This window comes from Taeniopygia guttata, chromosome 7 (genome assembly GCF_048771995.1).
Source record: "Taeniopygia guttata chromosome 7, bTaeGut7.mat, whole genome shotgun sequence".
NCBI classification, from domain to species: Eukaryota; Metazoa; Chordata; class Aves; order Passeriformes; family Estrildidae; genus Taeniopygia; species Taeniopygia guttata.
Window position 1 is genome coordinate 13147741 of NC_133032.1, and position 26962 is coordinate 13174702.

Consider the following 26962-nt stretch of genomic DNA (forward strand, 5'->3'; position numbering starts at 1 on the left):
AAAAATGTTAATAACAGGAATAACTTCTAAAACTGGTTTGGTTTTGTTGTTTTGGTTTTTTTAGTATTATTTTTTAGGGAGTATATTTTGGATGAAATAGTTTATCCAAGTTTGTGAATAATGCCTGCCAATTATGTGTTGGTTTTTTTTTTTTGTTTGTTTGGTTTTTTTTTTTTTTGTTGTTGTTTTTTTTTTTTTTACTATTTGTACGGAAATATATTAAAATTATATACTGAATATATTTTTTGAAAAGTTGTGTGCTTTGCTGGACAAACTGGCCAGTGGATAAGTCCCTTAACCAGAGAAGTTACCCTGAAGAAAAGACTATTTATCTCCATGATGTTCCTTCACAATGTCTAACCAAAACTTACCCTCCTTCAGATTAAACTCATTGTCCCTTGTCCTATTACCACATGTCCTTGACAAAAGTCCCTCTCCATCTTTCTTCTAGGCTGCCTTCAGGTATTGGAAGATGAATAAGTTCTACCCAGAGCCTTCTCCAGGCTGAAAAATCCCAACTCTCTCAGTCTGTCTTCACAGGAGAGATGTTCTAGAGCCCTGCTCATCATCATGACCTCCTCTGGATTTGCTTGACAGTTCTGTGTCCTTTTGTTGGGGACCCCAGAGCTGGGTGCAGTGATACAGGTGGGGTCTCACCAGAGCAGATTAGAGGTGCAGAATCACTTCCCTTGTCCTACTGCTCATGCTGCTTTGGATGCTGCCCAGAATATGGTTGGCTTTTGGGGCCAACCCAATCATCTTACAGAGAAATAAGGAAAATGAGATTCCATAGTGGATCAGACTTCAGTGATTTGCTTTTCATGATGTGTGGCTCTGATCCTTACCTTCTGAGCAATGATCAGTGCTCAGAGTTTAGTTCTTGTTGGTCAACCTTATGTATTGTAAAATGTTCCCAAAGTGTGGAGAAACATATCTGAAGAACAGTGGAGATCAACATTTCGTCTCCCTTGGATCTTAACAGAGGATAATGGATGTTCCCTTTTAAAGTACTTGTGCTATTGATTTTGTGGCTTTATCACTTTTATGAAAAGTGTTACCTCACCTAGTTCTATGTTCATTACTTTATTTGCTTCTGAGAAAAATATTATCTTCAGAAAGTCCCAGGCAGGGATTTACCATCCTGGATCAAATGAGTAAAACCTGATAATTCTGAAGTAGCTGGCAAGAAAATAGCAGCCCCATGACAGGTCATGTTCCCACAGGTTTCTCTGATAATCACTAATTGCTTCAAAATCACATATTCAAAATGGAAAAGAGAGCTGATTCCATCAGGTCACATCATTAAGAGGAAGAGATGATACACAACATCAGCTGCTTAGCAATATCATGTTCCTTCTACTTATTAGTGATATGTTTATTCCCTTTTTAAATAATAGAAATGGTAAAGTTTCTGCCATTTTTATAAGTCCATAGTAATTCCTCATCTGGATACAATAAATTCTCAATATTTCCTACATACATGAATTTTCTTCTGACTTTCGTACTCTTCTACTAAACTAAATAACTGTGTTTTCCTCCTTGTTAAGGCCCTTCAATATCTTTAAGCATTTATAATGTGTCCAATTAGTTGTATAATGGCAAGCTATACAAATACTGGGGGAGGATCTTCTAAATGAAAATATGGTAGATTGGCATTGATTTTCTGTAAAAGCAGAGCACTTAACAGCACAATGCTCTGCTCTCTCCTGGTCCAGTTCCAGGAAAGGATTTAGGCACCTAAGACAACAGCTGAGTAGATACAAATTATCAATTCAGTCACTATTTAACATTTGTGGAGCCTAAATTCAATGAGGAGCTCCCTGTTCTGCCTTGAAATCCCTAAGAATATAGGCTGGTGCTTCTGTAGATGCTCAGAGCAGATGATGTCTATGTAGCCATCTTATTACTTATTTTCCTTCTAAATATGACTGGAACCCCAGAAGCAGACATTCCTTCACTTAATTGACTCTGAGACTTAACCTAAGAAGTTTCTTTGCAATGTGCCAAAAGCATATCTGCAGAAACATGCTGCATTTTTCTGCAATCTCCCTTTCTTTAAGTTAATGGAGAAAATGACAATGCTGCTCACCTTTTCTATCATATTCTAGAGTTCACCAGCTCCTAAATTAGGATCAGAGTTCAATTTCTTCCTCAGAAAGCATTAAACACACAGACTCTGTCTCAAAGGAAAGTGCTTTCACCACTATTCATGCCTTTAGGTGCATTTTTGAGAAAGAGGAGAAAACCTTTGGTTGCACCTGTGCTGCCCCCATGCAGGAGTGCCAGGGTCTCTGGCCACAGAGGCCCTGCCATGCTGTAGCCTGCAGTGTTCCAGATGAAGCATCTACAAATCTTCCTGACCTGATTAAGTGCAGAAGTTAAGGGATGCAATATTGGATTTGGAGGTTCATTATTAGTTTCAGGTATTCTAAATGTGTATTTGGTACCCATGTGCTCGGTCTCTGCACTCACATTAGTCTTTCTCCGTACCCATACTTATTTTACTTTTCCTCTGGAAATATCTTAGATTTTTAGAAGTTATCTGTAAGGCTTGGGGGAAATTAATATGAGAAACAGTCTCGTTATTTTCTTTTTAATTTCTGCTCTGAATTTATTTCTTTCCCTGAACATTTTAGTTACACATTTGTTATTTCTTTTTGAGCCTTTGGTCATGGTATAGATCTTTTCCTGGGGCAGTTCTTGTTTTGTACTCTGTACATCTATCTAGTATTGAGTTTCAACATTGCTTAAGAAATTGAGCAACATGCACCCATTTAATTTGTCCTTATATCACACTAAATATTTATATTTGAATTGTTATTCAGTTTTGTCACAAATATCTGTCCTCAAGGATTTCTCCCTTTTCTTATGTATGTATATATATATAAATATATATGAAAATGTTTTTCTTGCAGCTATGATCTTTACAGTTTTTTAATTTCACCATAATTGTTTTACTATTAATGATTCCTCTTTCTAGCTAGCCTCTTATACTATTCTCATGTATTTTACACATATTGATACCCCTCAGTTATGATTTTAATCTGTCAAAATGCTTTAATGTAAGCCACTTTCAAGTTTAATTTTAAAATTTAATTATAAATACATTATAAATTTAAATATATTGCATCTACTGTCTAACTTTTGCCTATTGATTTTGTAATTCTATCAAGAAAATAATCAATGTTGATAAAAGCTGTTGTTTGCAAATACATGATTAATATGGCTTGCAACATAGATCCTTGTTAAGCTAACATGAGTTTTGAAAGAAATGTATTGAATATCTGATGTTAGACTTATGCATTGGGGCTCTGCTGGATAGAGCAGAATATTAGCTAACTTACAAGGCTGAATTCTGATTTTTCAATACTGCTTTTATCCCAGAAAACTTGTCAGGGCTAGTTAAAAAAAAAAAATCTTGAAAAAATCTTGAATAAAATAGGGTTATTTCCAGAAGGAAGTTTGAAATAATTAATTAATTTGAAATAAATAATCCATCAGTTCACGATTATATCTGTCAACTCATATTGTAACTCATGATATATGCTCATTTATAAAAAGCAGGAGGCGTTTTTTTCCATATGTAGGAAATTTCAGAAGTTAAGCTCAATACCAGGAGATACCACCATTATAGTATAATGTCTATTTCCTTAGGAATACCTTATGCACTACATTCTAGAAAGGGAATTTTGCAGGCCCTTCTGAAGGAGCTGAGGATCAGCTGTGTACTTTCAGACCCCAGATAATATGCTGAAGATTAAGAAATCTTATTATTGTGTGAATAAGTTGTTGAAGGTTTTGTTCTTTAGGGCAAAAAAACCCTGTGGTGACTTCTTCTTAAATTATTATTTTTTAGTAGATAGCAGAAAATGGAAATTTCCATTCCAACAGAGGCAGAAATTATGCTCATAATGGGGGAAGAATTAGAATTAGTTGGATATTTTTTAACACTGAATCCTTTCACTACTTGTTCTGCTTTTTGTCCTTTCTCAGCCATTTTTGTTCTCATCTTAAGAATCCTGATCTGACTTCAGCAGAGGTCAATGAAATTTTGCCATTAAAATGAAAACCCATCCTCTCAGAAATCATTACAGCCTATTCTTTTTTTTTTTTTCGTCTGCTGCTTCAGTCTTTGGCTTTTATCTTTCATAACTCTTTTGTTCATTGTTTCAGTTTGCAACAGTTCCCTCATGTTTTGGCTCATTGATTTTGTTTCCTTGGTTCTCACAGCAGCTTTACTACTCAAACAATGTTTTCCCTTCTACAAAGGAAATAGATAATTTGCTGTACAAACAGATTGGTTGTTGGATTTGGTTCCAAAGCAATAGTCAGCCCTCCATTCAGAAAGGTTAATGTCCTGTGAACCCCAGCTTAGGCTGCTGTCACTCTCACTGATGCTCGTGGTTTATGAGGGGATCACATTTTATTTGCTGGACTTATCAGTGTTTTTTCTTCTTGTGATAATTGCCTGACCTGCTATGATTGTTGTTTGCAGTATTTACTGACTCACAGATCTTTCTGTCCACTTTATCTCTGCTTGTTCTTATCAGTAGAGGCTCATTGACATTTTATTTGGTCAGTGCCAAATGCAGACTGCTCAGTAAAAGTTCCCCTATTCTAATGATGTGCACTTTGAGATCTAAAATATTAGTATAGCATTCAGGGGAATAAACCCTCTAAAATTAATGGTTTGTTTTATGTGATAGTGTACTAGTTTTTACTACATATTTGAAAGAGAAAACATTTACTTTCTTTTATACCCCATAACGATCATATGTTTTTGCTACAAAAACCCCAAACCAACCAACCAAAATTCCCAACCCCTCTGCAACTGAAATAATTTTAAAAAAATAAAGAATTTTTAAAATCTGTTTGGAATGACCTCTCCCTGCAACTTGCAATTTTGTTTCAGGATATATTTTTGTTTATCCTAGTACTGCAAAATGCAAAGTAAATGCCATTAATGCCTTTACACACTGTGCTCTGTGCAATTTATGCTGAGCAGCAACAGACCCCAGCAGTAAGTGGCCACATAGTGGGATGAACAGTTACATAACCACAGACAGTAATTGGATGCTATTAATGAGAATTTGGGTTAGCACAATTTTTTAGCCCCAGATGTAGTTAGCTTTTTATAATCTCAATTAATGTCTTATGCACTCTTTTTTGCAGTGAATAATTATTTTCCTAATCTCCAGTTGTGCTCTGCAGAGTCACTGAAACAAGGAACTCTGCATTAACTTGACTTGTCCAAGTGCCTCAGATTATGTAGCACAAGTATGGATTTATAGAAGGTGCCTCTGCATATGGAGAGGCGGAAAGCTGTGTCACCTTGTTGGCAGCTCTAAGAAATTGTACTTTTCAGAGTCCTAATTCTTTTACCTTTTTCATCTCAGTTCTCTTGTTCCTGTGAACAAATATCTGTACCTTTAGAAAGCAGCTGCTTCTATTACACCTTTTCAGACAGTCTGTCTGGCCAGAATCCAGAGCAGGGTGGAAGCAAGCATCTGTTCATAATTTATTTTTCCTTGCTATTGGCATACAGAATGGAATAAGTAGGGAGCTGGGTCTAGGCCCTGTACCAGGCCCCTATTTTTAAGGTACTTTCCAGCATGACAATCCTCACTCTTTAAATAGATGAGCTTGGAAACAGAATCTGGGATGTTGGCAGCTTAAAAGGACAGGGCTCCAGCATCTGCTGTGGAAAAATAGACACTTCTTAGCTGAAGGTGTAGCAAAATAAAAAAATGCCCTAGTCTTCAAAATGTACAGTTTTCCACTGAAAACTGAGGCTGTTCCATGTGAGTACAAGCGTGATCTGAACTGATTTCCTGGGTAACTGTGGGTACTGTGAAAATGAAGCCACTGGGAGCTGCAGGTGCTCAGCACTGTGGAAAATCAGGTATCAAGTAACAAAGCTGAACTTGTAAAGAATGTTTTTTTCAGAAGAATACTGGTTGATCAATATTCAGTTAAGCACCTAAAATTGTGCTGTATGGGATACTTATATGAACTAATTCCTAAAGCAGTCTAATAGAGCACTGAAATTGAAAGAAGCAAATTCAAGGTATTATTTTTTACTGGTTTTCTAATTTCTCATTTTCTGCTTATGGTGACTGAACTCCATCCAATTGACTGACCTCTTATCTTTAACCAGAGTCTGGGGTCACAGAAATTAGTTTTTACAGATAGGTTATTACTAGCTTGAAATTCCTAGAATTTTGCATAAAATGCTTTGTATTAGGACCCTGTGGAAAGTGATGATGTTGATCCTGTGAGGACTCTGAAGGAATCTGGTTTCACTTAGTTTAATATTACTCAAGTTTTCTAACCCAGGACATCTTCTGTAAGTAAGCATCCTCACTTTTCCTGTGATTCAGCACATTTCAAAAAGGTTGACAAGTGCTCTAGCACTCCACCTCCATGAGCATTTTAAATGAAGTGTAAATTTAAACAAAACAATTAAAAATCAGGCTAAAAGCCTGCTTCTTTGCAGATGATTTTGTGCAGTCACCATCCTTAGAGAGTGTCAAAACCAGACTGCATAAAGCCCTGAGCAAGATTCTTGCTTTTAAAAGTCTTTGTGCATCTGGAATGACAGCAAGATTTGGTGGGAAGTGCTTCTCTTGCTGCGTTCTTGCTCATGTGCCAAAGAGGTCTGGATTCAGAACTTCTAGCTTTACAAGAGGCAGGATTCCCTTGGTTTTGAACTTACTGAGCAAGGCAAGATGCCAGACCTAAACTATAAGAAGTTACATAAGACCTTCAGTACTATTGATATGCTAATTAGTATACTAATTTCCTAGAATTTCTTCTTCATCTGTCTGTAACATATTTCAACAGCCCATGTTAACACTATATGTATTTTTCAAGGAAAACATCTCATACCATTACCCTTGAAATCAGAACAAACTGAAAAGTGTGTAATTCAGCTTATGGAGAAGTGACATTTCAGAAAACACAAGAATATTACATTGCATTTTTTTAAAACTCTGGTCACTTTTTGAACTAAGACTCTCAGAATTAAGATGACTGAATGCTTCTCTCCATTAAAAGTTACCATAAAGAAAAAAAATTTAAGTGTGAATTCAAGCTCATAAACTACTCCACACTAGCTCCTTTTGCAAATTCTCTTAGCTAGCAATGTGTGAAGTAATTTACTCCACTTCCGAAAAGCATCAGTAAGTTCACACCTTATCTTTGACAAGGAGGAGGTTATCTCATATTCACTGTGCATTGCATGTCTTACATGAGTAACTTGTGCATTGCAATCCAAAAACTCTGGTCAGAGTTACTGCATAAAAACCCCCTCATGTGCATTTTTGAATATTTAGATATGATCAGGGCCAAGGTAAGGGAATGACCAAATGTCTCAAATATATTCCAGTCGTTGTTCCTGAGACACGAAGAAAGTCTTCCTGACATTCATTATTGCTCCTGCTTCAAGACATCAGTGAACCTAAAACAACTTGTAGAGAGAAACAACAGAAAATTGGGAAACTTTAGTCATCTGACATCTAACCCTCATCCTCCACTGCTTCTAGTACGTGCTTTTCTTCCATCCCATGGCTCTGTAGAGGAAGTGTTCTGGTATTACAGGTTGCTTCTTTGCAACCTGGCCTAGAATGCAGATGCCTGGGTCCTGTGCTATGGCAGACAGAGTGAAGCCTGACCACTCTGGCAGCCTCTGCCTCCTCAAGAGCTACAGATAGAGCCTAGAGCTCCTGCCCTGCATGGAAAATATCTCAAATTGTTGGCACTCTCCTGTGTAATTCTAGGGACTTCTTAATAAGATGAACAATGAAGAGCTAACCTGAACAATAGCAGGGTTCAGTCATCAACACATTCTCTGTGTTTTCATATTTATCCAACAGCAATGGTCAGGTTTAGGCAGGTTTAGGCTTTAGGCTATCTCTTTCTAAATCTGTATGAAGACCACCTGCATATTAAAAGTGATCACATGTAAGACAATATTCAATAAGTTTGCCAAGTTGATCAGCAAAGTTCTGGTTATTTATGGCATTAATTCTATTTGAAAATCTTCCCAAAACCTCCAGTGCTTAATCAGCCTTTTTGATCTAAAAGCTGAGTGGTAATTCTCATATGACTTCTCTTTTTATAAAATTTCCAGCACTTTCTGTCTCTCACTAAGCTGAAAGTATTGAGGAAATAGTCTTTTTTTTGTGACATTTTGGCACTTGTAGTCCCTGTTGGAACCACAGTGTGCATAAAGCTTAAAAACTCTAGCAAAAGCTATCTATGCTTTATGAATTTCTAAAAATAGTCTTTTTTCAGGTGAAATGATGATTGTCTTCATAAAACAACTTGTCCTTTCCAATTTCAAAATTGTGTGATGGCTTGATTAGAAGAAAACAGAAGCTATAACATTTCTTGAGAATTTAATGTTGATATACTTTTTAAAATTTATGCATATGGCAGAATGTGTGAAAAAGTGTGATCTTTGTCATGAGCTTACAAATTTAAAATTCAGTCTGCTTCAAGTCAATGAAGTGTTTTAGTAGAGCTAATTCCAATTACAAATCCTCTAGAACAGAATATTCCAAAATTGTTAAAATAGCTGAAAAATCAGGAAAAGTTAAAAACAAGAAAAGGTGATTTCCTCTCTTTTTGAATTCAGATTTTTTTGAACATACTTCTTTAAATTTTGAAGAGTTTTTCTTCAAATGAAAATTGGAACTGTCACATAATCACACCACTTCAGGATTAAAAGCTTTCAAACACATGACCACAGTAAAATTTGGAGAGAAATGACATTGCATATCCTTTCTAGGCAGGTAAATGCGTACCTAAGACTACACAGGATGGAGATCTGCCTCAGACTAACTATGGCTGTACTGCACCAGTGAAGAAGTGGAAACAAGTTGTGAGTGGTGGTTGCTCTGGAAAGGGAAAAAATCTGTCCAAGCTCATACGAAGCTGAGACACAGGATTTATTAGTTGAGGCGTAGCAGATGGGGAGACTCCCTCTGCAAAAGCACTGTATTATGGGATCTTCCTAATCTGTTATCAAGACAGTTCTATGTACCACATTGTGGTCGTGTATGCATGTTCTGTACTACTCAAATTTTGATTCTTCCCCAACACTGGGTGCTTCTAAGATTCAGCTGAACAGAGGGCAGAGTCATCTTGTCTTGACTAAGCTTTTGCCAAGAAAGATTGGACCAGTTTATCCTTAAGATCCCTTGTAACCTGGTACTTAATGAGTCTGCGACAGTCAAATATCAGATGTAGTGCCTGAAATGTTTTCAGGGTTTAATTCTGAAGTATTTTGTCTTTCAATACAGTTTTTCTGTTCCATCTATCAGGGAGGGCTTCCTGCAAAACAGCATCAGCGGCGGGAGAGAACAGTTTCAGGTGTGAGAATCACCATGAAAGGAAGACATGAAAATGAGACTGGAAGGAGGATAAGGGAGGAAGGTACTCTAGATATAGAAATGGAGATAAAGGTACTGAGACCTGAGTGCCTATATAGATTTAAAAGTCCAGAACAGAGAAGAGGGGAAATTTAAAATGTATCTATTTGATCATGTCAACAACTACTGAAAACAAAAAATCAATCTATATAAAAAAAGCTGTGACACAAATCAGATATCCTGGGTTAACTATAATAGCAATATAAATGGTCATCAAGAGTCTTACTATTAAATACAGTAGTTAACATTACTGCTATTTATGTGCTTACTGTATTACAACTATACCAAAGAATTTAATATTTATGTGTGAAGATAAGAGCCATTTAGTCAACAGATGGGAAGGACACAAGCAAACAGTAAATGCTGATCAGTGTGGCAGGCACCACTCAAGACATGGGCTACTTCACCTTTGTGACTAATATTTTACAGGTATCGCAGGGGGAAATTTTGCAGGTGATTAACCAGAGAATTTTGCAGGTATTTATGAGTGAATTACAGGGCAAGTGAGAACAGGATTCTTGGCTGTGCTAGATGGACAGCTTCTGTGAAGGGATGGCTGCAGGTGCAGTGGGAAGGGGAGGTCTATGCACTGTGCAGCTTGAGAGGAGAGTGGCAGGCAGCTTTTCACTGGCACTTTTGAAGACTTACAATCCCCAGCCAATGCAGCCAATGCATCTTAAATATACAGCAGCACCAGGAGAACTTCTCAGTTAAGCCCATGTGATTAATGCTCAGCCTGAAAGCCCCTGTTAACCACACTGACAGCTCCTTGCTGATAAACAGCACTTGCATCCTCACATCACCACTAATTTTGCAGTCACACAAGGTTATCTCTGTGAGTATCACTTTATGTTTTTATTGCACTGCTGTTCCTTGCTCCTCCCCATGAGCTGCACTTGCAGGAGAGTTGCTGTGTCCTTGTGGGAGCGTAGGGAGAAAGAGGTTTCATAGGAATCACTAGAGCAGATAGATTAATTTTTTCCATTCGGGTGGATTGCAATTGCTTCCAATAGCAATGTCAATGCAGCATGAAGACTTTTGCATGGGGGCTATCAAAAGGCTTGGGCTAAAACCAAGAGAAGAGCCTTATATTCTCCTGCTAGTTTGTAGCCTTTTGCATATTTCCCTATTCTTTCAAGCTAAATCTTTTCCTTCTTGATGTTTCTGTCAGGAATTTTTTCTCCCCAGGAAGCCACTAAGTCTTCCAATTCCCTCCGGCAAGGTACCAGCCTCAAGTTCCTTACTGCCACCTCTGCTGACAGTGTCCCTTCCTTGTCCCTCTAGGCTGCCTGCTCTGAGAGGTGTCTGGCTGTTAGCCTCTCACCATAACCTACATTCCCATGGGCTTTCACCCTGCAGGGCAGCTTGGGAGCCTGTAAGCACCAGCTAGTGATATTTGGACAGGCTGGGAAGATGTCGAGTGTGAGGAATGTTAAGTAGAGTGCAAGACTGTATGCGCAGGATGGATGCACAGCTCTCAAAAAGGAAGTCTCCCAACAGATTTTTTGTAAATTTACTTTCAACATTTAAAAAAATATCATAGTGAAAGGGGGCTACATTGTTGACAATTAATATAACTGTCTTATTGTTTTATTTGAAAGCAATTGAACTTCTAATGAAATTAGAAAATACTTCCAGCTGAAAGCTCAGCTGAAAGTATCTGTGATTTTAGTAGGGACACATTGCACAGTTCAGGTTTTTTCCATTCATTTGCTCCCAGATAAGCAGTATGCTATTACTCTCTAGTGGTGCTGTCTTCAGGGACTATTTCTGTCCAGCTCTTGGGAGAATGCATTATGAGATGTCAGCATGTGTGAGCAGAGATAGTATGGCTTGTCATGTACCGATAGGCCATATTCTGCTATAAAATGATGGCTTTGTCTTTTATCACTGTCACAGTCTTACTTAACAAGCTGTGACTCTGTGGTTCATCACAAAGAAAACTGTCATCCCTTGATACGTGCCTTGAATGTCCTTTCATCTTCTATGCAGGTAGGATCTGCCGTGTGACATCAAGCAGAACAGTAACTCCAGATGGACTCTGGTAGTTCAGCAGTATATTAACAGAGGGGTTCACTGGCACAAGTCCAGGTTTTGCACCTTAGATTAGATTATAGGGATAAGGAATACATATGCAAGCTCTTAAATGAAGCAAGATGTGGTAATATGTCATAAATATAAATAGAAAAGGAAATGTTAGTAATCCATTGTGCTTAAGTGATAATTTATTTATCGTGGTGTTATTCCAAGTAACAGATAAATCAATTAGCTTTCCTTTAGAAAGCAAATAAATAGTGTTGGTTCAATGGGGTGATGACAGATGAAGTGTTTTGAGGAACCGGTAAGTTCTGTAGATAGATTTCTCCACATAATTATGTTTAGGATGAAATTTGGAGGATCACGGGACTTCACTAAAGACTGTGATGCTGCTAGCAATTTATCTGGCTCTTAGTACTTCTCTTCATAAGGTCACTGAACAAAGAAACAGTGTCCGTTGCTAGGATCAGAGACAGACACCTAAGGAGAAAGGCCTTCAGCATTTCCAGAGGGCACATATATTAAATAGTTATACAGGGTGTTTAGTGAGTGCTTTGTACCAGAGCCTGCAGGTCAGAATTTTTCTGGCAGAGGAAAATGGGTGTATTCTGCTCACTTCAGCATTTTGTATGGCCATGGGACATATTATACTGCCAGTGTTGTGATTCTGCAGATCAGATTAAACTACTTTGTGGACATTAAAGTATGAATATTTCATGTGAGCTTTTACAGGGCTGAATTTAAACTAAGATGCTGAAGTACTTCTCCATATTCCTCTTTCCTGGGATTTTGTATTTTAAAACCTGACCTGCCTTGCTCAAAGTTGTTCTTCCATGTGATTGTTTTTTAATTGTGTAAGAAGGAAAGTCAGATATATTGACTGTTATGAGGCACGGGCTTCCAATCCCAGTGCAGCAAAATGAAGAAGAAGGTGATGTCTGTCAGTCAACAAAAGTGTCTTCTGAGGGTGTAAAATTACAGGGAGTGAAAACAGAGTAGTTTCTCCATTGATGGAAAATTGCAGCATTCACATATAATAGTGCCGAGAGGATTTGAGGGATGCCAAGGAAACCTGTGTGGATGTGTTACCAGTTAAAGGCACCTGCCTGCCTGGTGCTTGAAAATAGAAAAGAGGGTGTTGAGTACATAGAAATTGATGTTGAAGAATTTGTGACCTCTTTTTTTTTGAAAGAGTGTCATCTCACTCTGCCTGACTCTGGGTGTTCTCACCTTTATCAGTATTTAAAGTTTTGAAACAAATTATAACTCCCTGGAAATGAGGTTACAGATAATCTCTACTTGGATAGGGTTTCTCCATTGATTCTGGATGCAAGCTTTCTGCCAGTGGTAACCTGTAGCCATACAGAAAATTGGTACCACTTGCACACGAACACAGACTATGAAGAGCATTTTATCTTCTTACGTGTGTGGAAGAGAAATCGAATCACTGGTTTTGTTTCACCTTAAAATCTATGCTTAGGTGAGTGTCAATGGGCAGCAAATACATATTCCCTGTTCCTGGTATTTTGCCAGCGGGATAACCAGTTCCAAGGGTCCCGTTAAAATTGCTTTGTGATAAATTTAAATCCCACTATAAATTCTGGACAACTTCTCCACATCTCCCTGTCTCAAAAGCCTGTGTTATGCATGTGCATTAACAAAGTCTGAGACTGAGCCCAACATCATCTCTAGGCAAAACATATATATGCTAAGATTAGGCAGCATTAAGAATAAGTTTTTTTTCACTTGCCTCATGGTAAGGTTAATTTATCCCAGCAGTTCCATTCTCTTGGGCCTTTCTACTTACTAATGGTTCTAGCTCATGGACTTTTATCAAAAATAGATTTGATTTTCATTCTGAATGTAATATGTATCCCATGGACATTAAAGTAATGAAAGTATGTGGTGGTGAAGTCCCATTGCAATGACCAAAGGCTGAAATCTCTTGTGTCTGCCCAATGAAAGGCTCAGGTAACGCCCACTGAAGATTTTGTTTTCATCTTTTATGGTTTTACCTCTGTAGAAGTTGAGCGCTTTATGTTGTGAGTGATTTGTGTAGCCAAAACTTTATGATATGAAAATCTACTACTATGTACTGGTTATATATGCCTGGGATAGAGTAAATTTTCTTCACAGTATGTAGCATGGGGCTATGCTTTGGATTTTTCTGGAAACAGTGTTGGTAATTCTGGACTATTTTTGTTATTGCTGAGCAGTGCTCACACACAGTCAAACCCTTTTCTGCACCTCACATGGCCCTACTGGTGAGGAGAATGGGGCTGCACAAGGAGCTGGGAGGGGACACAGCCAGGACAGCTGCCCCAGCTGCCCACAGGCATATCCCACACCATGTGGTGTCATGCTCAGCACGCAAACCTGGGCGAAGAAGGGGAAGGGGAGATGTTTGGGGTGACAGTGTTTGTCTCCCCAAGTCACTGTTAGGTGTGGTGCAGCCCTGGCTGTCCTGGAGGTGGCTGAGCAGCAGCCTGCCCATGGGAACTGGTGCATGGATGCCTTGTTTGGCTTTGTTTGTGTGCACAGCTTTTCCTTTGCCTACTAAACAGCCTTTACCTCAACCCACACGTTTTCTCACTTTTACCCTTCTAATTGACTCCCCCATCCTGGTGTGGTGGGAATGAGTGAGTTCCTGTGTGGGGCTTAATTACCAGCAGGAGTTAACCCGTGACAGACCTCATAAAGCTGGGCCACTAGCAAATTTTGCAACACTTAAGTTAGATAATAGAATTATGGAATTGTTAAGGTTGGAAAAGTCCTTTAAGATCATGAAGTCCAACCATCAAAGTTGGATACTCATCTTCCCTTTCCACTGTGGAGAAAGAAGTGGGATTCACAGAGTCATGCATAGCAAGGAGGAAACCACTTGAGGTAGATTATGGAAAGGAGAGGTAAAACTTCACACTTTCTAGAAGGTTAATGGGATTACTGATGCTATCCAATCCCCAGGTTTTCTCCTGGAAGGAGACATTCAGCCTTTTTCCTAAGGAGCAGCAAAGCTTTCAGAAATCAGCTGGTGGTACTACAGGCCATTTCTCTAGTAACTCAGTGAGATTCTAATCATTGGGGCACTTGCCATGCCTGCTAATTTTTGTGTTTCCTTTTTCCACCTCAGAGTAGATTGCATTTCTGTGTGCACAAGTATATGAGGGACAAAACGTTAGTGCTGTTGCAATAAATCTCGTGTGTGTGCATTCACACTCATTTATTTTATCTGATTCAATATTGCACACACTTTGTATCATTCACTGGATATTTTTGGAGTAAAAAATGGTGTGCAACATATCAGTTATCATTTTTTTTCTCTCCTTTTCCTGTGATACAGTAAGTCAATGTACATAATGTCTTTAGACTATGATAATTCAGACAGAAGAATGTTGATTTTGATCTATCATAAATTATGACTATGATATGGTGAAGAAATATCTCCATATTTTAAGAATACTTCCTGAAAGTGATAGTTTATGATGTCGTTTTTTAAAAATTTGATCTAAAGGTCTGCTTTATTCTGTGAGTATGAACTAAAAGTATAAACTGCTTGTTCTCTAGAAAACAGTTATACCTCTATATGCCAATTTTTCATCTCAACACATTATGTAATAGTTCAAATGAGAGCACAAAAACCACAGAAACAGCTGGCGGGAAACTTTCTTCAACATTAGGCACTTCCAAGCCTGAACCACTGTTCAGTGTAATGTGCATGGCTAAATGCATCATATGTCTTTATTAATTTAAGCTGACTGTGCAAAAAGGTCTTTGTGGGGACACCAGTGGACAGCTTCAGTTATGGAGTCATGCTGAAGCTAGAGGTCTGCCTACATTTGCTGCATATTGTTGGCAAAGTTATTTTTACCTTCCATTTTGTTTTAAAAAATAATGCTGAAAACATAAATGTAGAAAAATCGGAAAACTGGTTTATATTCACAAGATGCCTGTGTAAGTAAAAGTGTAGGAGAAGAGTATTATTCTATTGGTTAGTATTCTGAATATAGATACTAGCATCAGCTTTGGAGTGTTTGGACTCTTGGTGTTTGAATGGACAAGCCTCAAGAAATTTGGAGTTGCAAGCAGATTTTTTTTTCTGTACAGCTCCTTTTTTTGAGACCATTTATGTCTCTGCTAATGCCTTCATGATCCTTTTGCAATATAAGGGTTACTGAATAAAAAATTGCTAACAATATTGGCAGATACCTTTAAATATTGTGTAAGTGATCAAGAAAACACCCTGATGTTGATTCTTAATAATATTAATTTCATGATGCATTTACTAGAATTCCAGGACAACTAGAACTAAGCATAAATACAATAATGTGTAAACTATGGTTTAGAAAGGAAAATATGCATTTCATTCAAAAGGTAAGGACTTGAATGGAATGATATGTAACTAATTAAAAGTACTGGTCAAGTATATAAAAGGATACGTATTCATTTGAGATGAGAAAGGTAATTTCAGGAAAATAAAGTCATCTGAGTCACTTACTTTCTCAAAATGCCTTGCAGAATAACTATTGATGTATTGTAGATTACATCAGTAACCATGACTTCCATGAGAAATTCCATCTCCATTGAAGATGCAACTATTGCAGCATCCTCTACACTTTGGTGTGGCCATAGATCCAGCTGGGTACCAGCAACAGGTCCTGAACAAGTAACATGGGACAGGTATACAGAGATTGACTGGTTGCTACAAGTTTTTGTTGGGCAGGTGTTTAGCAGAAATAGTATATTGGGTGCTGGTTTTGAAGGTTCATGCTACTTTTTAGCTGAATTTTTAGCTACTCTTCATATACTGGAAAGGCATGAGAGTGCACTGGGCATCTCTGCACTGCACTTGATGTGTTTTCTCAGACTCTAATGTTCCTGAGAGACCATCTTTTTCTATGTTTATTCATTCCCCGGGGTAATAAAAATCCCATGACTCAGCTGGGGTTTGTAGATACAAGTACACAAGTAAATAAAACCTGTCATATACAAATGCTGAACACAAAATAACAACATTCTCGGGATACTGATCCATTTAGTTGAGTGAATATTAATGATTAAAATTCATTTATAATTTATCTGTTTACTGCCATTTTGTTTCATATAACTATTATATAAATATCTGTTCAAATATCATTATTTTTAAATAGAAGACAGTTTGGGGTCAGTACAAACAAAATAAACTGTGCTGAACATTCCTTGAAACCAACAGGTAAAGGTAAGCAGTAAAGTTCTTGCTTCCAAAAATAACTTTTTGTTACAGCCCAGCAGCGAAAATTCATTTAAAGTGAAGGTAAGGAGTAAAATTCTGGCTTTAGAAAAGAACTTTTTGTTACAGCTCAACAGTGAAAAACCGATGCAAAGTGCTGACGGACCAATCCTTTTCTGGTTGCTCTGCTCTTTAGCAGGCTGCCCATTATTTGAATAATAGATAAGACTGCTGCTTCCAGACTGGGAGCAACTTCTGCAGAGCAGTCTCTGAGCCACGTTCCCTGACTTATCCCAGCACAGGGAGAGCCACCAGCAGTGGGGAGAAGCACAGAAGTGGCTCGGGAGGGCCGGTGTTACTCACAGACTTCGAGCTCTGGGAAGCCCAGTCTGCCAGGCCTGCCCATCTCTGCATCCAAGTCACGCTCCCCTCCTTGTCCCTGACCATGGCGAACTGGCGATTTGGTACTGGTTGGACTGATTTATTTGGGTTCCAGAAAATTGTTCCATAGCACTTGTGAAAGCTTGGGAAAACATGGCGGACGTTCCCCCCCTCACACAGCCCCCTGAATAATCAGGCTAGCCCAGAGATCCGAGGCTTTGAGGGGAGGAATATCAGGAGATGGCAAAGATTTCCAAAAGAGGCTCTTACCCAGAGATAAGTTGGTTCAGGTCTCTTTATTCTGTGGTGTCCATGTGGAGAGCAGGGCAAAAGAGAACGAACAGGAATTGTCAGGGGTTTATGTAGACTTTGGACAGGGTGGGCTTCCGTGGCTCTCCGCCAACCCCGTTGGGGCAGAAAGGAGGGGTCCAGGGTTATCTTGATCAGAGTCACAGGGTCCCGGGGAAGGGGGCACAGAGTGCCCATGAGCTCACTGTAACACATGGCTTTTGTAAAATATGTGGGAGAGATTAACCAGATTAATCTGCTTTGCACATAATGAAAACAAAGTAATTTCTGAGGCATGGCTTCTGTGTGTTTTGTTTTCCATTTTTATTCACCCACACAGTGATATTGGTTTATTTACTTGTTCTCTATTTTCTATAATCATAAGGAGTTTATTCCAGCAAAATAAAAACAAAACAAAAAATTTTCATTCAACCTCCAAACCTGTATCTTATTAGTAAGACCATATAAATAATTTTTAGCATTTTCCATTCCTGTATATGAAACTCCTTGTTGTAAAGCTGCTGTGCCTTTCCCCTTATTCTTTACATGATTTTTAAACAAGCTTAGCTGCCCTGGAAAATAGGTCAAGGCTGTGCTCAGTGCTGTGCCTCTGCTCAGGTGTTAGTCTTTGCAGGGTGAAGAAAAGCTGATCTGCAGAGCCAGCCTGGTTTAAACGGGAGGTGAAGGACATGGGCCTCATTATCTGTAACCCCAGTGTCAAAGTATTTCTGTGTGTGTCTTAGGCAGAGGCTAGACAACCTCCAGAGAAAGCACAGGCAAAAGTTTCTGTTTTGTCAGGTAAGTAATCAGTGAAAGGGCCAGCCATCCTGCATAGCTAGAACTCCTGGTATGTATAGATCTTCCCTTGTGAATCTTTAATGTACAAATTCAGTTTTTGGCAACTGATTTCTTAATGAAACTTCTATATTTTGAGAAGTTAAAATTTCTTTTCCCATTTTTTTTTCCTGTTCCTCATTTAAGCTCCAGATCATAGAAGAGTTTTATATGATTTTATACCTTGCTTGGATTGAAATGCTTTAATATTTCTACAAGTGGCAAAACTGTATTGGTTTTCCTTTCAAGGAATTCTATTATACTCAAGGCTTGTGTAAAAGAAAGTAAAAAATTCTCTTGAAATAAAAAGAAAATAAATGTTTCATTTTCAAAATAATGAAGCCATCTCTCTCTCCTTTTGGAGAGATAGAATTATTTTTTTTTTTTTCTTTTGTAGTTGCAATTTTGTTGTTCTCCTCTAAGGAAAGGCTGAAGTGGTGCTGGAGAGCACCTGCTATATGGCCAGGAGCAGCCTGGGGCTGAGAGCTCCCTTTGCAGGCAGTATATGGGAAAGATGAAGTCAAAGTCCCAGGTGTGCTGGAGAGGAAGCCACCTGGAGCCAGGGAAGATTTGCTTAGATCCCAACTGAGAGACCAGGACAGCGTGTGAGGGAGTGTCAGACAGGTGCTCATTGTTAGTTTGTCATTGCTCAATAGCTCCTTTTTCTAATGATGAAGCAATTAGAGCTCCTATTCTGAAAAACCTGATTTCTTGGTTTCTTTTCTTGATTTTAAGCCTCTTGATCTTATTGGGGAGTTCATTAAAAAGTAAGGTCAAGATAGATATTTTGCAACACCACTGATACATTTTTGATGCTCTCATCTGTCTGTAAAAACTGTAGGAGTAAATTTGGTTTTTTATAACTTTTTAGATGGAAATAAATACTACACCTTTAGTTTTGAAAACTGGGAAAATTTTAAAATCCTGTCTTACTTATTTTACAGGTGAAAAAAATCTGATGAATACCTCAGAGTAGTGCCTGGCAAACCTGCATAGGGTAAGTCAAGGATTAAATCTATTCTTGAGGCAAACTATTTTGATTTATTTCTCACATCATGATGACTTTGTTACTTGAGCAAAAGAAAAACAGTGTGTCTTGTTACTATAATCAACTTAATATTCAATACTCTATATGATCTGTAGAAAGTTCTTCCAGGTTTTTTTTTTGCAGTTTCTGCAATGTAGAGTGCATAAGGAATGCTTCAAACACTGAGTGTAAATTTGTTGATGCTATTTTGACTTCAGATCGTTGTTTTAGCAGAGTTCTGTGGGTTTATAGAATAAGAAGAAAATTGGCTTGGGGAAGTAAAAAATAGGAAAGAAAGTAAGGGGACAACAAAAATCACAGATGGATGATACTATAAATGGATGAAACTGTAAGTAATGAAGAACACAATTGCTAGCTATTTACAGACTTAGTTAAAATCAATAGAGGACAATGACACTTCAATACAGACAAGTATAGAACAAGTTTGTCTTTTCAGAGATATGCACTTGGCAGTGATTGCTGGGGACTGGGGATAAAAGGTACAAGTATGCTGGGACAGATGCAGAACCGGTGTAGGTGGGAAAGGTACCTGGTTGTTCAGCTTCCTTGCAGTAAACACACTTCAAAAACAATGTGTTCAGACTCAGCTACCTGCTACAGGCCACTAGGCATCTATTGAAGGAAGGAAGAATTAAAAAATAACACTGTGTGGAAAAACAGCAGTTGAACTTATTTAAATTAGGACCCTTATTTCTGCTTGGACTTTTTGATGGAGGCTGCTTTTCCTGCAATGTGAACTGCTGTTTATACTTGTCTAAACCTGGCCTAATTTCAGCCTTAGATTGTAGGTCTCTGGCTTCGGTGGAGGAAAAGAGAGGCTGAAAATGTGTTTTACTGATCTTGTTATGTATTTTGGCAATAGGAATTATCCTGATGGTGCAGGCTTTCAGAGACGCATTGCAGAAGCAAGAATAACAGTATTATATGTCCCATATAATACTTCTCCCACCTGATAGCCCCAAAGCTCTGGTTTTCCTCATAAACTCATGACATGCTGGGGTAACAGGAGTTTTACTGTCTTTTCAGTTTTACATCTTGCTGTGGTCCTACTTTAAAAACATGATAAAAATCTTTGTCTGTCTCTTTACTCTGGTACCCAACAATAAGGGCTGGCAGATCTCCTGGAACAGTGTTTTATACTCAGTCCTCACAAGTGAGAATTATCACACAAGATCATGGTTACTGGAGGGAAGGTCAATAACTGAAAGGATTATAAAAGGAAAAATTGAAGGAGCAACAAGTAATGCATTCAGGAGACAGAAACAATAAATTATGAGTGCATACTCTGTCTAGAAAAATTTTCTGCTGTTGCAGCAGCTGAGCTCAGCAGGATGGAAGCTGCTTTTTATCTCCAAGTCCGAATTCACAGAGCAGGGAGACTGCTTTCCCCTTCATTCCCATCAACACACTGCAGTAGGGCACAGTCTCTGCAATTTTCTGGGCTGCATTTTTAGGAGATGACCGAGTGATTAATTTAAAACATATTTTATCCTATGTTTACATTTATGGACGAGAATTCCAGTGATTGTCTTGTTTCTATTTTATCTGCCATCATGATTTAGTGGAGTTCTGGCAATGAAGAGTGGGTTTTTTTGTCCTTTTATCTCTACTTTGCAGTCAGGCCTAGCTATTTCATGAATGGAGTTACTGGGTTTGGGGAAAAGGAGCCCATGAGCTGTGCAGAGCTCTGTTCCCTTGAACTGTACTTCTTGAAGGAAAGGATGCTCAGCCATTCACTGAAGATTTATTTTTTATTATTATTACTCTCAGAAGCCTTCAAACATTGAGAATATGTTACTCTCAATATAATAAGATAATTTTTGAAAACTTTGACTTTGCAGTAGATTTAGGCTATTCATTACCAGTAACTGAACAGCACTGTGGAATCCACTTCCTAAAGCATTGTTGAGCATCTTCTTAACTGCCACTGAAATTCCATCCTGCAAAAGTATGTAACAGTTTCTAACATTACCTGGTGCACTTGAAAGGCAAATCTATATAGGAAATATTAGTCTAAAATTATCACAGGTATATGTCAGAACTCAGGGATCAGCTGGATCACATATAAGAAGTCTAAACAACTAGAGAAGGAATTAGGATTCAGTGATCTGTCCTTGAGGTTTCCCTGGTGATTTCTCCCAAAACACTGGTGTTATCTGGCCCCTATGCCAAAAATAATTTATCAGGATATAAGAGAGCTTGTCTCATGACAGTCATCAGGACAAACTCTTTTAGAGAAGACAGGGACAAACCCTATTGTGTGACCAGCAGCCCATGCAAGCAGTAAGTGATGACTTAGAAGAAGCAAGCAAAAGTGTGCCACAAGACCCAGAGGTTGTCCGTGTGGGACTAGTAGCTAAAAAAAAAAAAAAATTGCAGACTTGGTTGAGGGTAATCAACAGAGAGTAAAAAGAAAACTTGTTTCAGCTGACTGAGATTTCTGCCAGCCTTCAGTGTCCATTAGCAGTATAAATAGTGCACAGACTGATAGGAGCCATCACAAATATTCTCTCCCATTGGGAGGCTTAATAAGTATTGGAAGTAGTATTGGAATAAGTATTTAGTAGCTCCTAAAAATGGCTATAATGTTTATTGATTTAAGACTTTTATTCTACTGAGGAATAATCTGACTTTCAAAATGTAAATTATATGGCTGTCTATATACAGTTTTAAAACACAAAGTCACTGCTGTAAATCTAGATGCATTATTTTGAGGTATATCTTTGAGGTAGATTTTAATAACTGTACTTAGGATTGTTTAGGTTTTGTATATTCTTTTGTGGGATAAAGCTACTGTTCACTTTTAAGTTTATTTTCTTTCAAGTTTGTCTATAACCCACCACCTGCATATAAGAAAAAATAAATGAGTCCCATGTTTAAAATTTAAGATTATCTTTCTAACATGATCTTTAACCACATAAAGCAATGGCATTGGGTTTTGTGGGGCTTTTTTGCTTGGATATTAAGAATAAACCTAGAAATATGATTTTTGTCTTATCTAGTCTCTTCTCTAAGGGACTATGTTTCCTATGGAAAGCCAGGAGAAACTTCCACATTTTTTAGCCCAACTGGTATTTGGGTAGTATGCAATGAGTAACACTCAGCCCACAGTGCAACTGAAAGAAATAGTGAACAGTGATGACCTGAATAAAGTACTTTGTACTGTAAAACTGTTGTAAAACCAGACTCACTCAGTTAGAGGCTGTATCATAAAGAGAAGCACAAGAATTAAGGTTATGTTGGTAACTTTGGGTTTGCCAATCTCTCCTCTGGGACACTGTGTCCCAGTATATATACCTCAGCCTCATCAGTCTTCTGTGTTTGAATAAATGAATGTGTATGGAAATCTACAGCAAGGTTAATATAGTTTGTAGTTATTACAGTGAAATTGCTGGGGTTTTTTTCAGTATATAAAAGACTGAAAAATATGAAAAACCAAATAGCTACAGTTCTCATAGCTGCTAGGGAAATTTCAGCTCCAGTGTGAACAAATGAGCTATACTACTGTGTCAACCAATGTGGCCACACATGCTGGGCAGCTGATGAGAGGTCTGGTGCAGAGCTCGGCTCTCTACTCTCATATCTCAGCAAATCTGTACAAGGTAATCTTAGGCCTTTTGTGTTGTTCACATGAACTGCTTTTCTCTTCAGCTACACCCGGTGGCCCTTGCTAAAATCCATTATAGCACTGCAGATCTGTCTGAGCACAGACTGTATGGGCTGAGACCTAATTAGACACCTAAGTTTGCATTCTCTTTGCTACTCCACAAAAATTATGCTGATGGTAAACATATTTAGCCTCAAAATAGGAATAATATCAGTTTTTTAGAATAAAATAGTGGTAACTCTAAAAGGCAGAAAAAAGATATGTTACAATAAGTTGCACAAAATACCCTAACCTACCATAACGGGAGAAATTCCTCAGAGCTGCATCTGTTTTTTTGTGGCAGTTCCTATCCAGGAGGTGGAATGATCTGTCTTCACCAGAACTTTGAAACCTCTCTCAGATGCTTCTATGCTTTTCTGTCTTACTGATGTTGTGCGGGGGCAAACAGCAATGCTGCTCACCTCTGCTCAATTACAAACCTCCTGCAAACTTGCAGCAGTGCACTAGCTTTCAGGAGTTTTGGGGTTTCTCTCTTTTCCTCATCAGAGTTTAAATGCATTACAGAGTCCTTGTGCACACTGGCCCTTGGCTGCAGCCTCACAGAGAGGTCCCAATGGCAGCTCAGGCTGACTGCAGAGGGAGGACATAGAGGAGAATGTTGCAGTTAATAACACAAAAGCTATTTTCCCCCCTCTCATAAATACAACATCTAAATGCTCTGACTTGCTGATAGTGATGCTTGAGTTGATTAAATTTGAATTAGAAATAATTGTACTACTTCTAGACCTTCTTCGGCCTGCTTCATTTTCTTGATTGTGTGACTTGCAGAAATGTTTGCTAAGCTTCATTATATCTCTCTTCTCAGGACACACATCCTTTTGAACAGAGAATCCTGGACCTAATGTTAGTTTAAAAAAAATCAAGTGCTTGCCATTATACTGGAACTAGTTAGTGTTTAGGCAAAATAAAATTACTTTTGCTTTCTGATTTGATAAACCCTTTTAAGCACTTTGTCTTTTAAAATACTTAAACAACATAGTAAACTTGTTGAATCATAACACTGCAAAGGTCACACATAATATCTTGACAAACGGAACAGAAAGTAGCAGAAATACTGTTGAATTGTAACAATAAGTAGCTAATTGAAGTGTGTGTCTTGATTATAGAACAATTGAATAATTGCCCCTCTTAGCCTAACCAAGAAGTTGCCATCTGGGTTAGGTCTTCACATGGAGAAACAACCTGCTTTTCATTAATAGCATGACTGCACTGCTAATTAGAGAAGAGTGAAGAAGGCATAAATCAAGGAAGAATTTTCAAATCTAGATTAAGTTTAAGGGTCTGCATTTGAAATCATATTTGTTAATGCCGAAAACATAAGTACTTCTTAATGACTTCATACTTTGAAAAGGGCATAGGCCCTTAAAACAAAATACAATTGGAGTTTAGGTGGCTAATTCAAAACTACGAAAATTCTTGACCCATAATGTCTTCTGCATGCTGGTATCTCTCTAAATTAATGATTTTCAGATCCCCGTCTCACCCTCACATAACTCAAAAATCTAGAAATGCTGTCTGGAAAGGGATTGGGTGCCTCTCTGCTAAACAAATTCTAGTACTCCCAAAATACTACTAGTAAAGAAAATGCTTGCACACTGGGCCTATTGATTGCAAAATTCAACCCTGTCCCAGCTCTATTCCTTTTTGACTCAAAAGGGAGGAGAGGAAAAAAACTCACCTAAAACCCCAAACCCAGGCAACAAAGCGAAAAATCACCATGGGAGCAATAAGGGTTGGATTTGCTTAGTAAATAGTCATATATGAGTAGTTCTGCAAGCCTCCTCTGAGGGAAGGTATTTTAGTGGATTGTCTTCCTGGTGGGTCACCAATCTAATTGAGTCCTCTTTCCACCAGAAGCCTTATCCAAACTGAAAATAGAGGACTTTGATAACTCCAGAAATTTGGAGCAAGGGGAAATGACTGCTTCTACACATCAGTGCTTTGTGCTGCATGCTGTGGATTCACTGTCCTTGTTTAATACAATGTTCTGAGTTGCTCTTCTAATGCAAGTGGTGGTCTCAGAAATCTGGAACAGAAATACATTATTCTTTCCATTAACTCTAGAAAGCAAGAAGTCAAATACAAAGATTTCAATACCTGATGAACATGCCTCTCTTACTAGTTCGGTTGGTTGGTTAGCTTTTTGCTTGTTTGGGTTTTTTAAACTTTATTATATGGCATTCAAACCCTTCAAGATTTTAGAGAAAATCATAAAGAACTAGATATCTTTTCAAGTAAAGTCCTTAAAATCTGTAAAGGTGCAGACAAGACTATCCATTTAAGTTCTGAAAGACATTGGATTTTTCAAAGTGGAGATTTGTGGTCCAGACAAGCTGGTATTCTTCTCGTATATGTGCCTTATCTTTTTACAGATCTTTAGGGGAAAAAATAGCACTTTAAGTCTCCAAAACTAGACTGGCAGTTAGCGAATAATTTCCTTCTGACAAAGTTTCATTGGTTTTATAATGTAGCTTTGTGCCAGTCGCCCTCATGGTGTTATCTCAAAGTAGCACTTATTTTTCTTCTGACATTAGAAACCCATCTCTACCTTCAAAAAATAAGGGTTGATATTCCTTATGAATCTTTGCCTATGAGCTATAAATTCCTTGCTTATTTCAACACCTATCTATTGTTTGATTCTAAAACCCATAGATTATGGATTCCTTTGGAAATTAACTCCATGTATTTCCTTTAGTTATCAATAAATAATGTAATGTTTGAGATGTGATAGATACCAATTTTCTGCAACATAACAGCAGTGCTGATATTTAACATAAGAAAACCTAGGTTCTGTATTCTACTATTTAATGCAAATGCTATTGCTACTTTATTTAAGTGTGCTTTTCCTAAATTGCATTGTAGTGGTCAAACCTCATAAGCTCCAGAACACGTTTACTGAGTCTCACCCTTACCTTCCTGCCCCTGGACAGAAAGCCAGAGGAAAAAATCAAGGATAAAATACCAAACGTGGAATGTGATGTCAGCTAAGAAATGAGAAGCAAAATAGTGGCAAAAACTAAGGGTTTTATTTTTATTCACTTTTGTTTATACAGAAGTTAGTAGAATATAAATCCCTGTCTATGCATACTGACTTGCAGAATTGATGCATGTGGAGGATCTGTACAAAGCCTCTAAGAGTAATCTCTGGTTTGTTTAAATGTGTCAGTGTAGCACATCCACTTTGAAACAGCAGTCTGAGAGTTTCATGTATGATGGGCATGGATAACAGTAATATTCCTAAGGTAAAAAGACTGTGTTTGCATTTTGTATCAGAGAGTAGATAGAGAGAGGAAAACAATAAAAGAAAAATTTAAAATTTCTCTTTTCTGTTGCCATTTTTCAGCTTTGAAATGAGATGCTTTTAACTCATTGTCAAAGCAAATATTGACATTATCGGTGGTATTTACTGAGCTGCTGGATAACTAGGTCTATATTGCCTGGGACATGAATTGATCTCTTTCTTTCTCCATATTCTTGACCAAACCTCAAAAGAGGTTGCACAGGAAGGTAATCTCAGACATTTTCCATCTTTGTGTTCTGAAAAATGAGTGGCATTAATATAATGCGTTGGGAAGGCTTCTTTAATCAGCAACAGGGATGGAAAGTTTTGCCAGATTCATTTGGTACATTTTTTTTTTTTGTTTCTGATGTTTCAAGTGAGATTTTGAGGATTTTGTGGAGGGAAATAACTTTCTATCAGAAAGATGAATATTACAGTGTTTATTTTACTCCCTTTGTAAGAGAGAAAAAACCCCTATTCTTAAGTAGGTGCCTTTAACAGCATACACACATGTTCACTCACATAAGTTCTAATCAAAGAACAATCATAAGAATGCAAAACTGATCTCTGGGAGCATCCTGTGCTGTTTTGATCTGGCCTCTAATTTTATGGCTATCTGACATCAGCCAGGCCACAGGCAGGATGGTGCCTGTGAAGGCAGCTGCTAAATGGTATTTTGTTTCCTCCCACACTGTCCACCCTGTGTCGGCATGTTTTGTGAACTCAGACCCTGCTCTGATGACTGGGTTATTCAATACATTTTAAATTCTAGCTCCAAATCACAGCT

At 38.0% G+C, this 26962-nt stretch overlaps 1 long non-coding RNA gene across 6 annotated transcripts in view; it reads left to right on the top strand.

Moving 5' to 3' along the window:
• LOC115495949 (uncharacterized) overlaps positions 1–7001 on the top strand; it is a 62392-nt gene extending 55391 nt beyond the window's left edge. For all 6 annotated transcript variants that reach the window (XR_012056963.1, XR_012056965.1, XR_012056966.1 and 3 more), the window contains one exon: positions 452–7001. This is a non-coding gene — a long non-coding RNA (uncharacterized lncRNA). The remainder of the gene's footprint in view (positions 1–451) is intronic.
• The last annotated feature ends 19961 nt before the right edge of the window (positions 7002–26962 follow it).